The sequence below is a fragment of the Protopterus annectens genome, chromosome 8.part0, assembly GCF_019279795.1.
Source record: "Protopterus annectens isolate FY-2018-M chromosome 8.part0, PAN1.0, whole genome shotgun sequence".
Classification (NCBI taxonomy): domain Eukaryota; kingdom Metazoa; phylum Chordata; order Ceratodontiformes; family Protopteridae; genus Protopterus; species Protopterus annectens.
In genome coordinates, this window is record NC_056741.1 from 762880937 (window position 1) to 762893582 (window position 12646).

At 39.5% G+C, this 12646-nt stretch overlaps 1 protein-coding gene across 1 annotated transcript in view; it reads right to left on the reverse strand.

The window, feature by feature from the left end:
• The window catches only part of CDC14A (cell division cycle 14A), a 1552589-nt gene that overhangs the window by 932349 nt on the left and 607594 nt on the right, over positions 1–12646 (reverse strand). The gene's annotated exons all lie outside the window — the stretch shown is intronic.

Sequence of the window (12646 nt, forward strand, 5' to 3'; positions counted from 1 at the left end):
GAGCTGGTGTATAAGGCCGAGTCGGATCAGAAGATCAGATCTGAACCAACCTAAGAATGAAGGTGAGATAGGACAACATCACATCAATTCTTTACCTAACCATGTATTTGAAACTGATTCTTCACTTCGATTTAAATTTAGGGTGATAGATATTAATAAATCCATCAGAAGGGGTGATGTGAATAATAAGCTGGAAAATAAGGAGTACTGGTGGATTCTACAGTTACAGGCTGATCGTTCACCTGGTTTAAACCAAACTGTTTCAATCAAGCCTGCACTCAAGATGAAGCATTCAATTTCGAAATGTTCACTGCTACTTTATATGCTTTTGTTACAATTGATTGATTTTAATTAGCTGTGTGTTTTAGATAAGTGTTATTTAAACTGTCTTTTACATTTTTTTTAGCAGTGAGGAAGGGTATACGTTACCTAAAAGCTTTGCACATTAAAACCGTTTTCCGATACATTGGAGTGACCCTATAGAACCTGTCAAGTCTTCTAGGGGGTTGGTGAATGGGAATCAGGGTTTTGAGAGGCTGCACTGAAGGAGTACAAAAAAGGCTGGTAAGACTGGAGGGATGGCAGAGGGTGAACGGGTGTCCATTTGTAAGAGTTCATAATACCTCTTCTGAACCTCTGACATTTCAGTGGAAAAAACTCTCATTTTAGAGATGGTTTTACCAAAGGTAATGTCCTCTCCTGAGGAGTCTGCCTCAGCAGAGTCCTCCTCAGGGGAGGCATATCCAAAGGGGGAAGGCATTTGAGAAGCATAGGAAAGGGGAGCCCTCTGAAGAGGAGTCTGAAGAGTCTTCAGCATCAAGAGAATGAGGATCTTCAGTCTGAGGCCTAGGAATGATAACTAGAGGGGCAGCCAGAGAAAGCAGGCACAGAAGGCCTAAGGGCCATGAAGGCATTTATTAAGCTTTGAGAGAAAGCTTGCCAATCAGGCAAGCTTTCTGAAGGAGGATAGACTTTTGTATTTTGCTTCCTTTTTAATGAAGAGGTAGGCTTGGGTGGCATAGGGCCTAAGGAAGGCCTAGGTTTGGTCTGTTCTAAAGGAACGAAAGGGACAGTCTAGACGTCTGTTGTGAGCCAAGGTTCCCCTTCATCGTTGGCACCTGATGTCTGCAAAACCTCCATGGGCATGCCCTAGGTTCTGCGGCCTCCCGAACGGTACCAACTATACCTAACTCAGCTGGTTCCTTATGTTTCTAAAGGTGAACATCAGCTGGAAGACGTGCAGCAGTATTGTTAAGGCCTGGAAACTTTGGCCTTTTTTGGAGGCTCAACGGTCTGTATGGACGGCCCTTCCATTTCCAGAGCCAGATGTTTAATACACTTATTTTCAAAGCAAATGTTTAGGGCATGCTAGTGGCTGGGAAGAGTCTTAGAAACGAAGGCCTGACAGCTGATTGTTCGGAAAAGTCCAAGAGGTCTACTTGAGCAACTCCCCACAGATAGATCAAATCTTGGAAGACCCACTGATCTAGTTTCCATTCATGTGAGGCTGCCCTTGTCCTGCTCAGTCTGCCACGCAATTTTACTCTGACGGAATGCAAGATGCCTGCAGAGTGAGACTGTGTTGTGAAGCTATATCTCTAGGAAACATGGCTATTGTGCGCAAAGGGGGTACTAATTAGCTCCCCCTTGCTTCTTTATGTACCATATGACTATGGTACTGCCTATAACAACATGAAAAGGTCTGGGGTACCAAACAATTCCGAGTGGAGTGCCTCGATCAGGGCAAGCATCTCTTATTTGTGTGCTTACATCTGTCCTTGGTGTCCCGCACACTTTCCACTTTTATCCCTCCTGAAACTGCTCCCCAAACGAAGCCTGTGGCATCTTTGATGACTGACTGCTTGGGAAATGGGGGAGACCCGGAATTAGGGAAATTTCTCATCTCTACAAAGTGATTTCTCTCCTGACAAATCCCAGCACTGGGATTTGACAAGATAAAGGAAGTTGGTGCTGGGACCAACGAAACTTTACATACCATTGTGTCTTCTTCATTTGGAATCCTGACAGAGTTATGAGAATTGCAGATGCCATGAGACCCAAACTCCTGAGGTATTTCTTTTAAGTGAGCAGAAAAACAGCTTCAGCTATAAATCTATTTTTCTTGTGGAAAAAATTTCAGACTGAGACATCTAGTGAACACCTCAGGAACATAATCCAGTGTGAAGGAATCAAACAACTTTTGAATATTCTCTTGGATTCCCAGCTTGTTTAAGATCTCTCACTTAAGTGAGAGACTACTTGCACTTTGAAAAAGGCTCTGCAAAGATAAGCAAGTCATCTAAATATGGAAAAATGTGGATACCCTGTAGCCTGCAATGAGCTATTACTGAAGCTAGAAACTTAAACACTCTTGGTGCATTAGCTAGTCTAGTCCAAGCAAGGCAAAAAACTGATAATGTGATCTAGACAGACAAATTTAAGAAATGCCTGAAGTCTGGATGAGCTGGGATGTGATAACCACCTTAAATCCACACTTACCAATTAACACGAATGAGAAAGAAAAGATAGGCTTTGAAGTGACAGCATTTAGAACTTGTGCACTATGACAAAGTGGTTTAGGAAAGAAAGATTCAGAACTGGTTTCCAAACATCATCTTTCTTTGACATTAAAACATCCTTGAATAAAAAAAAAACGTTCATAACTTGGGAAGGAGGAACTGGTTCTATCATTCCCTGGGAAAGCATGGGATGAAGGACAGGGTGAAATAAGAGTCTGGTCGGGCGAATGAGGAATTACACCTCTAAATGATAGAAGGATTTCCTCCCACCGTCATCTGTAACTTTAATGAATGACCTTCAAGACCGATTTGTCTGAAACTATCTGTTGCCAGGGAGAAAAAGTGGAGATTCAGACTTTCTGGAGGGGAAAAAGAGATAATCATATGCGGGGAGGAACTTGGATCGTCTTTTTTGGGGGGGGTCCTAAATTCTTTCTAGAATCTCCTTGCCATTTCTTCAACAGTTGTTTACCTGCATTTTGCCAAAATCGAATGAGGAATAGAGAATCCCTTGGAAAACTTGGAAAAGGGATGAAGAATCTTAAGAGTTTTTCTGCTTTTTTATTCCATGTTCTGTTGCACTTCTGTTGGCCATAGCACAGATTGGATTCAGACTGGCTAAATTCAGTTCTGTTTGGGATTGAGCACAAAAAATCAGGACATTTTTCTTTGAGACCCCCCCCCCCCCTCCAATACTCTTGTGGCAGGAGAAGTACAGTAAGACAATCTAATTAAAGGTTTACTGGTTCAGGGATCCGTCTGAGCTTTTTCATTGGTTTCCTTGCATAGCTGCTTTACTCTTGTTTGCGTGTAGTGCACCACCATGCGGGATAGGTACTGTTGGCAGTTATAGACATGAATTTCTTGCTTGTTAAATTTCTCTTACCCCAGTGTTAGTGCTCCTTTGGAGGTTTCTCGCAGTCCTGCTCCACTGTCAGGTGGAACACTAGGTGCAGCTTCTGAGGTACCATCAGAAGTCCCACCCACCAGCCCATCCTTATTTTGACCTCTTCCCCTGTCCATCTACCTTACTTGGTCCTTCCTGTCCTCTTCCTGTTCTAATCACATTGATTTTTCCTTTCACTATGGACAATTTCCCACAGTTTCTCCAGCCAATTTGGTCGACATGGGCATCCTGAGGCAGTACAGCAATTGCCTCATATACGGACAACCTTATTCTAGCTGACACAAATTTAAGGTGTGAGAGATACCTCTATTAAAAACCTAGAATCCATGCTCTCCCACATACCAGTCAATACATCTGACACTGAGCAGGTTATCAGCATGCACACCTCACCTCCTTCACCACCCAAACCAAAACATCTACATTTGCAGAGGTCCTCATCAGAAACCTATCTAAACATCAGAGACCTCTCGAACACAAGCATGCTTCACATAATACATCCTCTGTGAAACACAGTACACACAATAGCTCATGCACCAGTGTCGCACCAGACAAGTTCGTAAGGCAACACTCAAAATCAAACATCATAGTCATAGGCAACTCCACTGAGAGAGACACAGATGCCCCACTCAACAGGCTGGATAAGGAAAAGATCACGGTTAGTCAGATATCAGGATCTGCCACATCACACATGCACTCAAGTCTCTCAACAGCAGGTACTGTTATGACTCGTAGTCCATGTTGGTGTAAATGACGCGAGATGTACCTCAATGGACTACATATGAAGAGAGACATGACTGAGCTCTGTGTCCCAGGCAAACAAAAAACAACAAATGATAGACTTCAATAACTGGCATAGTTTCTGGTGTCATTCTGTCATTCTAAGGGGATCCAGTACCTGTCAGCCTGGGATGACATGATCAACAGACCTCAATGCTTTGGCAGAGTTGGTCATCTGTCATCGCTGGGATTTTGGTTACTGACTAAGGCTCTTGCCACTGCCCTTATGCCTTTTTAGGTAGCATCACAAAGACAAAACTCCCAACATAATAAGCCCATCTAAAAACAAACTCAAGGTTATGCTGATCAGCACTAGAAGTCCAAATCTGAAACTGCACTCACTGGAAGCAGTCCTTACTCTGGAAGATGCTAACATCTGTGCAGTCACAGACACCTGGTTTAAGGCTCCAGAAAGCAACCCAGCCTTGCCGGGTTACAATTCCTTCCACATGTTCAGACCTCAAACTGAAAGTGTGAGAACTAAAGGAGGCGGTGTATCAATATTCATGAAAGACGAATACACCTCAAGATTGGTTAAACAGAGTGCCTCCCATGAATTAGGACACTCACTCAGCCTAACTGGATCTAGTTGAGTCTATCAAGATACAACCAAACACCCTAATTTGGGGTGAGTAATTACCAGTTCATTGATTGGGTTAATTACACGTACTAACAACACTCACCCAAAGGTTCCTGGACTTTGTTAACTCTAATGCCCTGGAACAGCTGGTTGACACCCCCTATAAGGGGCTCAAGCATTCTGGGTCCAGTGTTCACGAACATGGAGGATTGTTGTACCACCCCAAGTGTGCTGCCCTTCCTGGTGAGGTCTGATCACAAATCACTCTCATGGAGCAACAATAACACCCCCCCCCCCCCCAGCAGCAACTAGACTGAAAAACTTCAAGGCTAATTACGACCTCTTATGTGATAGCATAAACAGAGAGGTTACCTGTACGGAAAATAAACTAATGCTTTATACAAGCATTTATACAATTGTATTAACTCTGCCATACCTGATAGGAACAGGATATACAATAAGAGGAAGAAATTGCTGTCTAAGAGTAGGAAGTTACCATCGCAAACCTGGAAGCACTCCCTCCTCAACTTAAGTAGGCAAATAAGACATCTTGTCAAGTCCTCTAAAGCTACTTTATGAATCCATATTAGCATCCTTAGCTAAGGGAAACCATAAGGCATTCAGGGAATATCAAGAGGTAGGTGCGAGATTCAAGTTGCTGTATCCAGCAGTCTCCAGAATACTTCTTCTGATGAATCTAAGCTATTACTGGATTCAGAACAGGCTACTGAGGAAAAACAAAAGTTTGTCCAACAAAAAAAATGAGCTGTCAAGCAAAAGGAGACTCTGCTTCTTATTTTTCTGATAATAAAGCACACAGACTTTGCCAGTGAAACCTTTTCCACTGTTCCAAATAAAATGCTCGAGACACAGAAAAGCACAGGAGTTGACGAGAAAAATTATGAAGACCTTAGAATTAAACAGGAATATGGAGATTATTAGGAAGAAGACCAGGAACATGGACAGTAATCAATAAATGTGAAACTGCAAAGCATCAATCTTATTTGTGAAATATGGCTCTACAGGTTAAAAAATGAAAAGAGGGGACTTTTGTTGACTGTTAAACTTGTGAGCAACAGAAAAGAATTTACCTCACTTCATGTCATTAATGTTTGGAAGGACACTGAGGGGAGTGAAAGAATGGAAAAGTTAACCAAGTAAAATACTCCACAGCACAAAAACTTTTGACCCAACAACTCAGGCAACAAAGTAGAAAGGGTTGCTTCCAAAATTAGGGAGCCTATAACAAGAAAAATAACCAGAGATCCGGTGAGGTATTAGAGAGATTTCAGAAACTGTATGAAAACTTGTTTAAAGCAGGAAAACAACACAAAAAAAACACAACTGGAAATACTTCGACAAATATGTCAAGGTTAGAGGTAGAGGAGGATCAACAATTTACAGTTAAGATACGAGGACATAAGATAAAAACGGTGATTTACAACAAAACTGCAAGAAAGTCTCCAGGAGTAGATCGCTTTCCTGTATACATTTGGAAGCTAGGAGGGAAAAAAATTATAAAGATCTGGAAGGTTTTGTTTAGCAGTATTTTATAAGGATGGGAAGCACCAGAATTCTGGAAAACACTGTAGTGGCTGCAATACATAAATACAGTAAAGACCCATTAGATCCAGCTTCATATAGGCCAATTTCAATTTTAAAGCATGACTACAAAGTGTTTACGTCTGTAATGGTTGAAAAGAATTGCAACAGTAATACCAAAATTGATAAATATGGATCAATGTGGCTTTGTGGAGGGGAGGAAAATATTTGACATTAACAGAACAATGATGATCCAGTGGGAAGCAGAAAGTAAGAAAATACCAACCACCACTTTTTTTGGTGGGTCTTGATGCAGTGAAAGCATTCAGAGTAAGTTGTGATTTTATGAGTAGGGCAATGAAAGCATTTGTATTTCCTGATAAAACAATAAGGTTAATTAGACGGCTATATGTGGGGCTGGAAGTGAAAATCAAAGAAGGCAGGTTCCCCTTTGATAAGCAGGACCTGAAACAGAGGTACCAGGCAGGGATGTCCTCTTTCCTCGTTATCATCTGTGTTACATTTAGAAGCTGCGGCAAAGAAAATAAGAGACTCAAATTCAAGGATTCAAGAAAGGCTGGTTTTACTTGCACCTGATAGAACCAGAAAAGGACATCAGTGTTGTGGAACATTCAGAGACTATTACATTTTTTTTTGGGGGGGGGGGGTGGATACAAAACTAATGAATCCAAAACAAAGGCTATAGCTGTAAATTATGAAAACACACTTATTAGTTCAGCAATACCCAAATTTATGGGGACATGATAAATGCATTTAAGAGTATGGATTAAAAAAGATTTTGTTGTTACAACTCGGGATACGTGGGAAGAGACTAAACAAAAGATAATACATAAACTGAGAAACTGGAAGCTCTTATTAATGGATATGGATAGCACAATGCAAGCAGTAAAATGTTTTTAGTCCCTTTAGTTTTATACACAGGTCAGGCATATTTTTATCAACCAGAGAAGTTGTTGTGGACAGTAATTAATAAAAAGAGTTGAAGAATTTATCTGGGAGGGGAAGAGGGCAATAGTCGAGTGGAATAAGGTGATCCTCATAGTAAAGCAAGGAAATTTAGGATTACCTGATGTGAAGGGATATTTTAGAGCTACACAGTTTAGGCTCATTTACAAACTCCAAGCAACAGATGATTAAGCAGGTGGTTAACTCATGAAATGACAGTAGGATTTTGAACGCAGATCCTCAAGGAGACAGTCATACAAAATATTGCATTCTTAAAGTAGCAAAAAGTATACTAAGAACTAAGTCAACATAGGAAAGGAGATTCCGTTGATAGGAATGACTGCGACTAGGGGTACAGAGACTAGGAAGAGGGGCCTGGAATTTACTGGAGGAAGCTGTCAAAAGAACCAAGATATTGGCAACAAATAATTACAGACGGAAAGGTAATAGAATGGGAAGACACCAAGAAGACATTTGGATTGCAGGCTAGTGACTGCCTCCCCCATCAGGAACTGATAGAGTACAAAGAGAAACGGATAAGGAAATCCTAAATGAAAGACCTGCAATAGTTGAGTTTTTAACTGACTCTAGAACAGAAGTTGCTGTTAAACATAGGGCTAATTAGCAGGGTCTATAAAATATTGCATAACTATAGGAATCAGAGGAAGTCAGAAAAGACTGTGAAGAGAAATTAAATACGCAGTTCACAAAGAAACAATGAGATAACATATGTATGGCTCCCAAATATGCAACAAAATCTAGAAGACATACAATTTTTTCCTGGAAATGTTTGCACAGATACTTTTATACCGGAAGACTCCAAAACAATTTTTCCACAGGTAGATGGTAATGCTGGAGGTATAGTGGGGAAGAAAGAAGTACCTAGGAGCATATGTTCTCAGTGTGTAATCAAATGGCAGATTTTATAAATTCCCTACTGAGTACGCGTCCGGAATACTACGAGTACTCGTCAGGAATACTGTGCAAGCAAATCAGTATAACTAAGGAAATTATTATTTTTTTTTTTTAGTTAACTGGGATACAGGGTCTGAATATCCTAACCATAGTAATGCCTTAAGTTCAATGCTGGTGGCTGCCAAAAAGCAGTTACTAGAAAATGGAAATCAAAGTCTAAACAAGCTAAACAAGCTGTACTTGAAGTAGTGAATATGGCAACAGAGATAAAAGTACAAGTGGCATCTTTAGAAAAGGGTAGGAGTACATTACATATAAACAATGAAAATTATGAGAGCAATACATACAGAAAAAAAATGTTTTGGAGGAGGAATGCGGTTTAAAAGACAGGAATTGAACATTTTTTGTAATGTTTTGATTATATGATATAGAACAATATATGTGATGTACAATGTTTGCAAATGTGAACTTGTTAATATGGTTTGAGTACTTATATTAATGTCAGTTTGCCTATGTCACAAGTGATAATTCAATAAAGGCATTAAAAAATATTCTACGTTAAATTTACATCTCGCTGAGTGCTTTTAACAGCAACACAGAGCCCAAGGCTTGACCTAACTGAATGCCATATTTTTCATTATGACAGAGAATTAAATGGTACTGTAATTAAATTAGCCTAAATTATAAGTCTGTTGATCGCATCTAGCTATGTTCTGTCAATGTGTTAACAAGAATTTGTTTGTACGTGCTTGAATACATAAGTAAATGTGATACATGGTGGGTGCATCTTGTGTTCTAATAGTATCATAAATATCAAGTCAGCTCACATTCCTACACAGAGTTGCATTTCAGCAAGCTCATAACCGTATTTTTATGTGCGGTATCAGTAACACTTTTTATTGAAAGGAAAATAAGAGTTTGCACTTTGTTCCCTCCATTTGTACATTTATTTAAAATCCACTCAAGCTTTTTTTTCTAAAAAACAAGAAGATGACTGCCTACACTCTCCTCAGTTGTTGCCCTGTATTATATTCTTATCTTAAGACTTTTTCTTCACTTGTTGCCAGTGTGCTTTGTAGGTTTATTTTTTGAACCATACTGTATACTCATGCATACTTTTGTTTCTGTAAAATTATTAGAATTCTTCACCAGGCTTCCACTGAAAAGGGATTTATATATATTATAATATTTATATATTTATACATACAGACAAAAATAAATGCCAAACAATAGAGCTTCATTCTTATTTTTTCAGAAAAAACATGCTGAATGCAAAACTAGTTCTATTACTTTCTAAGTGAATTAAAGGAACGTTTTTGCTTTGTACCAGACTTGTGAGAAAAAAAAAGACTTTTCCATTAATGTATTCGTTCATTATCCAAAATTAGTGGTATGCACGGCCAATAGTGTGATTCTTTTGCTGGCATATGCATGTGTGCATATGTACTCACATATGTTTTTGTGTGTGATACCTCTTAACAGTTACTAAATTTGCTGAATGTCCTAGATCAAATATGTTTGATCTGTTCCTCATAAAATTTGTTTTTTTATTGCAAATTAATATGAACTGTAGTTTCTAATTACAGAGAGCCATATGAATTTCAAATCAAAGATCCTTCAGTTAAACAGATGGTAATGAAAACTCTGCTATTCTACCAACATTTTAAGTATACAAGTGCCGCTATGTAGCAACTGAGCCTGATTTTGGTCCTTTGTCCCCCACCCCCAAACTCAGATTCCACTTCTTCAGAAAATGCATTTTAATGTAAAACCTGTTACTGCAGCAAATTCACTTCATTTGCAGATTAGGTTGCGTATAGTGATTAAAACAGAAAACATAGGTATATTGCATCACAGTCCACTGAGGTTTTAGAACTAAGCAGTAGTGTGTGTTCTGTATGGGGTATTATCAGCAAATTTTGCTACTTTATTGTAGCATTGACCGAGTAGGTAGGATTGAGAGGCTTGCAAATTTATAATCGCAATTGTTATCCTAGTTTCAGCTGTAAGGTAGGGCTTTAGCCTATAGAAGGCATCAAGTTTAATTTAATGCTCGTTTTAGATGAAAGTCAATTTTCCTTAATTAAAGGTCCCTATAAGTTTTGTGTGGATTACAAGTTCAATTTTAATACTGCCGAAGAAGCTATGTTGAACAGGGACGCTTCTGGTCTGTGGATTGTTTGAGGGTAAACAGAACTAGCATTTATGCATATTTTAGGTAAAAATCTCAGGCAGTGTCTCAACCAAGTAGCATGGTGGGACAGCACTTCACAGGAAAGCTCAGCACACATCAAAAAATGTTTCCTAACCCAAATACAGTTGCCAGTAAGCAAGAATGGGAGACTTCTTTTTAAGCCTAATTATGATCATCTGTTATATTTCTATTCATAACTTGACCCAGACAGATTATGTAGGATACTTCATTCTATCAAACAGTATCGCTACAGTACAACTGTGGAATAGAATGATGTAAAGAATCTCATTTTTCTTGACATAATAATTTTTGTATTGTGTATGTGATGTACATGAGTTTTTTCCTTGTTTTGTACCTTATGACATCTTGTGAGATTTGTTAACCGTCAAGCTTTTTTCCCTAGGCCTACACTGAAAAGGGGCCTGTCACGGTCCGTTCGGACTTTCTGGTAAAACATGCTAATAAATAAATCTTAAACAGATGAAAGCTTAAATAATGTAGCAAAAGTGGTCATTGATGCCTGCTGTCTGCCTAGTACCAATCTGCAGATATTTATATTTTTTGGTAATAAAGCATGCATATATGTATAAATGCCACACTTCTGTAAATATCTCCAGCACTGTCCACTTGAACACACCACTGAACATTAGTTCATAGGCAGAGTCAGTAGAGAGGTGAGGAGTTCAACTCCTCATACAAATGGGGTACTTAGGTGTGATGACAAAAGGTACTACCAGCACAGCTAGCTGGAATTTTGTAAACAATTGTATGTCATTTGTGAATATCAAATTGACTTGTATAAGATGGTGTTACAAATGTATTAGAACTGTATGTCATGTGTATATCAAACTGATTTGTACAGATGTTTGTGTTGGAAAGGTATTTGTAAAGTGCTTGTGTTTAAAATGTATCCACAGTGTACCTTACTGGAGAGAACAGAAATGTACATGCACTATTGTAACTGTTTAAATGTATATGTTTTAACAGAGGAAACTGGAAGGTTAACCTCAGTTCAGCAAATTTTAGAATATTTCTGAAATTAAATAATTTTATGGGCTGGGCCATAAACATGCTATCTCACAGGTTTCAATGCAGCCAAAGGCACAAAGTCTGTATTAGGAAGCTTTCTGCATTGTCTGTGGGATGAACGAATTACTGCTCTGGAAGCGTGGAGGTATGAAATTGTTTTATGACTTCCAGCACCTGCAACAGACATATGCAAAAGCCCCTGTGTGCATTTTTGTAGGTGCTAAATCCTGACAGCCTCCAGCAATGGGGGTTTGCATGGGAACTAGAAGTCAGATGACCAGAAGTGATGTCATTCTGCAAGCTATCCCAGACGTACCATTTTACATATTTTAAGAAGCCTCTTCGTGAGACTGAGAATTCTGTATTCTCTCTTGGACCTGAAAAGGACCATCCACCACATCTGCCTTGCTCTATTAAGCAAGCAGAGGACAGTAACTCTTACATTCAGTCAGGAATATAGTGAAACTTAGTATAGATATTGTTTTTCTTTGTCTGAGCCTGTCCAATGTTATTTTAAATATTTCCTGTGTTTTGAACTCTATCATCACTGTGAATATATACTTGGTATTTTCTTGTTTCTTTTACTATTCGTTATTAAATACATTTAAACCTTTCACTGTGGCTGATCTTTGCAGAGATTTAAGTTTTACGAATATTTGTATATTTGTTGACATTGTGTGGACCAATCCTAATAGCCTGGCTCTTGGTCAAACTACCATTTGTATTAACAATAATGTCACTCAGTATATTGGGTACCCTTGGAAGAGCCTTAAGGTAGCTGGCAAGAATGTCTGGTGGCAGTCATAACTACCTTATAGCCTGGGCAGAAGGGGGCATAGCTAGTAAACCTGTGCCAGCCTTTCCTCTGTGTGTGAATCAAACCTCAAAGAGTGTGTGTTAGCTACTTGGGCAGGGACACGAAGCACTGGTTGGACAGAGAGGCTGCTGGCGGTCTTGACTTGGACACTCAACAGAGATCTCTACTCTATAGTTGTGCTAGTGAGGAGTTTGTTGGGGATCTGAAGAAAAAGGGAGAAACCAGGCCCAGACTGACTGTTCCCCACGTGCACTTAAAGGAAATTGTGCTTGATGCAGTCAGCTGCATCTGGGGATAATGTGTGTACCTGTTATCCTCCCAGTGGATGTCCCCCACTGGCACCAGTGATGAAGATTAAGGCTCCTTGATTACTGGCCCACAGGTGGTGGGGCATCACACT